This window comes from Dasypus novemcinctus, chromosome 16, assembly GCF_030445035.2.
Source record: "Dasypus novemcinctus isolate mDasNov1 chromosome 16, mDasNov1.1.hap2, whole genome shotgun sequence".
In the NCBI taxonomy this organism is placed as follows: domain Eukaryota; kingdom Metazoa; phylum Chordata; class Mammalia; order Cingulata; family Dasypodidae; genus Dasypus; species Dasypus novemcinctus.
Window position 1 is genome coordinate 83,765,500 of NC_080688.1, and position 6,061 is coordinate 83,771,560.

Sequence of the window (6,061 nt, forward strand, 5' to 3'; positions counted from 1 at the left end):
CTGTTTCCTTCCTTACACAATTGCCTTTCCCCAGCACTAATACTTTCCTTTAAAGTGAGCTTAACTAGCAATAAGAAATTGGAATAAGAAGAACAAAGTGACAAAGAGAAGATATAACACTTACGCAAAAACAACAGCTAATTAATCTCCAAGACTAGACAAAGAAGCGAAGGAACTGATTAAACCCGTCAAGAAAAAATGTTGACAAGACAGCAACAAAAATCTACAAACCAAACCAGTAATCAGGAAAACATGGCTGAATCCAATCAACAAACTGAAAATCAGGAAGGGGGGCAGGACTTTGCACAAGCAATGAAAGATCTCAGAACATTTATCACCGACAAATTTGATGAAGTAATGAAAGAGGTTAACAGCATGAAGACAACACTTGGAGGGGAAATTGCAGACATGCGCAAAAAAATAACAGATATGATGGAAATGAACACCACACTTCAAGAAATCAAAAATACACTTGCAGCAAATATCAGCAGACTAGAAGAGGCAGAGCAGAGAATTAGTGATGTGGAAGACAGTGCATTGGAAATCAAACAGATAGTAGAAGTGGTCAATAAAAAGGTAGAAAAAATCCAGATAGGACTTAGGGACCTGAATGATAATGCAAAATGCTCAAACATACGTATTATAGGCATTCCAGAAGGAGAAGAGAAAGGAAAGGGGTCAGAAGGAGTGTTGCAGGAAATAATGAATGAAAACTTCCCAAATCTACTGAAAGAGACAGATGTACATATCCAAGAAGCACAGCGCACTCCACTGGTCATAAACCCCAACAGGCCCACGCCAAGACATATACTTGTCAAATTATCCAATGCTCAAGACAAAGAAAAAATTCTAAAAGCAGCAAGAGAAAAGAAAACCATCACATACAAGGGAAACTCCATAAGATTAAGTGCTGATTTCTCATCTGAAACGATGGAGGCAAGAAGGCAGTGGTATGATATAGTCAAGGTACTAAAGGAAAAAAATTTCCAACCAAGAATACTCTATCCAGCTAAACTAGCATTCAAAAATGATGGAGAGTTCAAAATATTCACAGATAAACAGAAACTGAAAGAGTATATCAACAAGAAACCTCCCCTTCAAGAAATTCTTAAGGGAGTTCTGCAGGAAGAAAGGAAAAAACAGGACAGTCAGAGATGGAGGAGAGTGTAAAAGCAACAAGAAAGACAAAAATAGAAGGGGAAAATAAAATAATACAAACAAAATATAACAAACACAAATCCAACCAAAATATGGCTACCATAAATAACTCTCTAAACGTAATAACACTGAATGTCAATGGATTAAACTCACCTATCAAAAGATTCAGACTGGGTCACTGGATAAGGAAATACGACCCATCTATATGCTGCCTACAAGAGACACATCTTAGACCCAGAGACTCATGGAGGTTGAAAGTGAATGGCTGGAAAACAATCATACAAGCAAACAACAACCAAAAAAAGGCAGGAGTAGCTATATTAATATCAGACAAAATAGACTTTAAATGCAAAACAATTGTGAGAGACAAAGAAGGATACTATATTTTAGTGAAAGGGACAATCTGTCAAGAAGATCGAACAATCATAAATATTTATGCTCCTAACAAGGGCACCTCTAAATATGTGAGGCAAATGCTGGAAAAACTAAGTGAAAGAATAGATGCATCTACAATTATAGTGGGGGATTTTAATACACCACTATCAACTCTGGACAGAACATCTCAAAAGAGAATCACTAAAGAAACAAAACATTTGAACAGTATATTAGAAGAGCTGGATCTAATAGACATATATAGATCATTACACCCAAACACAGCAGGATATACATTTTTCTCAAGCGCACAAGGAACATTCTCCAAGATTGACCATATGCTAGGCCACAAAGAAAGGCTCAATGAATTCAGAAAGATCAAAATCATACAAAAAATATCTCTGACCACAGTGGAGTGAAGCTGGAAATTTGCAAGGGACAGAGACCCAGACTTCACACGACAATTTGGAAATTAAACAACACACTCTTGGAAAAACAGTGGGTCAAAGAGGAAATCTCAAAAGAAATCAATGACTACCTTGAAACAAATGATAATGATAACACAACATACCAAAATTTATGGGATGCAGCAAAAGCGGTACTGAGAGGGAAATTTATAGCCATAAATTCATATATCAAAAAAGAAGAAAGAGCAAAAATTGGAGAACTAACTGCACTTTTGACGGAATTAGAAAAACAACAACAAAGTAATCCAACAGGAAGAAGAAGGAAGGAAATAACAAAGATAAGAGCAGAACTAAATGAAATAGAAAATAAGAAAGCACTTGAAAAAATAAACAAGACCAAGAGCTGGTTTTTTGAGAAGATCAACAAAATTGACAAACCTTTAGCGAGACTAACAAAGAAAAAAAGAGAAAAGATGCAAATACACAAAATAAGAAATGAGAAAGGTGATATCACCACTGACCTCACAGAAATAAAGACTATCATAAGAGGATACTTTGAAAAACTATATTCCAACAAAAATGACAATTTAGAGGAAATGGACAAATTCCTAGAAATACATAAGCAGCCCATACTGACGAAAGAAGAAATTGATGATCTTAACAAACCAATCACAAGCAAAGAGATAGAATCAGCCATTAAAAATCTCCCAACTAAGAAGAGCCCAGGGCCAGATGGCTTCACAGGTGAATTCTACAAAACATTCCAGAAAGAACTAACACCAATCCTGTTGAAACTATTCCAAAAAATCAAAACAGAAGGAACACTGTCTAACTCCTTCTATGATGCCAACATTACCCTAGTACCAAAGCCAAACAAAGACACCACAAGAAAGGAAAATTACAGACCAATTTCTCTAATGAACCTAGACGCAAAAATACTTAACAAAATACTTGCTAATCGTATTCAACAACACATTAAATGAATTATACACCATGACCAAGTGGGATTTATCCCAGGTATGCAAGGATGGTTCAACATAAGAAAATCAATCAATGTAATACACCATATAAACAGATTGAGAGAAAAAAACCACATGATTATATCTATAGATGCAGAAAAGGCATTTGACAAAATACAGCACCCCTTCCTGATAAAAACACTCCAAAAGATCGGAATACAAGGAAACTTTTTGAACATGATAAAGAGTATATATGAAAAACCTAAAGCCAACATTGTTTACAATGGCGAAGTCCTGAAATCCTTCCCTCTAAAATCAGGAACAAGACAAGGATGCCCATTGTCTCCGCTCCTATTTAACATTGTCTTGGAAGTACTGGCTCGAGCACTGAGACAAGAACCAGATATAAAAGGCATTCAAATTGGAAGGGAAGAAGTCAAAATTTCATTATTTGCAGATGACATGATCCTATATATAGAAAACCCTGAGAGATCTTCAACAAAGCTCCTAGAACTCATAAATGAGTTTAGCAAAGTCGCGGGTTATAAGATCAATGCGCAAAAATCAGTAGCATTTCTATACACCAATAATGAGCAAGATCAGGAGGAAATCAAGAAACAAATACCATTCACAATAGTAAATAAAAAAATCAAATACTTAGGAATAAATTTAACTAAAGAGGTAAAAATCTTATACATCGAGAACTATACAAGATTGTTCAAGGAAATCAAAGAAGACCTAAATAAATGGAAGAATATTCCCTGTTCATGGATAGGAAGACTGAATATTATTAAGATGTCTATCCTACCAAAACTGATCTACACATTCAATGCAATCCCAATAAAAATCAACACAGCCTTCTTTAAGGAACTAGAAAAACTAACTATGAAATTTATTTGGAATAAAAAGAGGCCCCGAATAGCCAAAGACATATTGAAAAAGAAAAACGAAATAGGAGGAATCACACTTCCTGACTTCAAAACATACTACAAAGCTACAGTAGTGAAAACAGCATGGTACTGGCATAAGGAGAGACACACAGTCCAATGGAATCGAATTGAAAGTTCAGATATAGAACCTCATGTATATAGCCATATAATATTCGATAAAGCCACCAAACCCTCTCAACTGGGAGAGAATGGCCTATTCAACAAATGGTGCCTGGAGAACTGGATAGCCATATGTAGAAGAATGAAAGAGGATTACCATCTCACACCTTATACAAAGATCAACTCAAGATGGATCAAAGACCTAAATATAAGAGCCAAGACCATAAAGACCTTAGAAAGCAGTGTAGGGAAACATCTACAGGACCTTGTAATAGGAAATGGCTTCATGAATATCACACCAAAAGCACGAGCAGCAAAAGAACAAATAGATAAATGGGACTACCTCAAAATTAAAGCCTTCTGCACCTCAAAGGAGTTTGTCAAGAAAGTAAAAAGGGAACCCACACAATTGGAGAAAATATTTGGCAACCATATATCTGATAAGAGACTTATAACTTGCATATATAAAGAACTCATATATCTCGAAAACAAAAAGATAAACAACCCATTTAAAAAATGGGAAAAAGATTTAAACAGACACTTCTCCAAAGAAGAAATACAAATGGCTAAAAAGCACATGAAAAAATGCTCCAAATCCCTAGCTATCAGGGAAATGCAAATCAAAACTACAATGAGATACCATCTTACTCCCATAAGATTGGCAGCCATGAAAAAAACAGTAGAATACAAATGCTGGAGAGGATGTGAAGAAAGGGGAACACTCATCCATTGCTGGTGGGAATGCAGAAGGATCCAACCATTCTGGAGGACAGTTTGGCAGTTTCTCAAAAAATTATCCATAGATTTGCCATATGACCCAGCAATACCACTGCTGGGTATATACCCATCAGATCTGAAAACAAGGACACAAACCAATATATGTACACCAATGTTCATAGCAGCATTGTTCACCATCGCCAAAAGTTGGAATCAATCCAAAAGTCCATCAACAGATGAGTGGATCAATAAAATGTGGTATATACACACAATGGAATACTACTCAGCTGTAACCACCAATACACTACAATCGCACGTGATAACATGGATGAACCTTGAGAATCTTATGTTAAGTGAAGCAACCCAGGCATTGAAGGACAAATACTATATGACCTCAATGATATGAAATAAGTTAACTGCCTTAGAGAGCTAGAGTCTGGAAAAGTGGCTTACTGGAAATCGGGGGATGGAGGAAGGATGTGAGGTTAATGTCTGTAGGGGTGGAATCTGTGATGAGCTGGGGGTAAGTATGAGCACAAAGAAGGGACAAAATGGGGGCAAGGGGTTACCTTCGGGTGGGGTTTTCTGGGTTTGAGGGGGGCTAGGGATGGGAAGAGGGGTAATATGGTCCAAGAAATAGGTGGGAGGGAGGGGCAACATACAAACATGGGAGAGTGCCAGAAGTTCGTTGAGAACTAAATGTTGAGTAAAACGTATCAAAGTATAAATAGGAGGGTCACCTGGTTAGGACGCTCAGGGGGTATGGTCTGATGCGGGACGGACTCCGGAGGGAATAGCTGAAGGCTCATTTTGCCAAGGTGGGTTCTACCATTGGGTGGGGCGGACCCATATCCTGGGGAAGACTAATGCCGTCGAATAGAGAGAACTGTATCTCTCGTGAGAAAGGACGGCTCCCAGGGCATTAGATTGGCAGGCGTTGTGGGCCCTAAGGGGAGGGGAAAATGGACGTGCAATGGATAGAACAAAGGTAAATAAGGGGGCAAAAGAGGAGTTATGTGAGAGTACACGAGGATGAATATAAAACAGCTAATATTACACCAAAAACATATAGGGGACGACAGACTAATAATGAAAACCATAAGACAAAACATAGGATAACTAAAAAATTTAGAAAACTGTACAACCTAAAGTATGGACCACATAGTAAGCACAAATATTACCTTGTTTGAAAACTATAGTTTCGGAATCTGTACATCAGTTTCAGGAAATATGATATGAATAAGTTAAAAGATTATTGCTGTGGAAGGGAAAAGGTTTTATGGTGGATCTGGGGAAATACTGTATATTGTATATATGAATTTTGGTGATCTAAGACTCTTCTGAAGCTGACATTATGTTGGGATTCACTTTACGGGAAGTTTTGGATCACAGAGTGGTT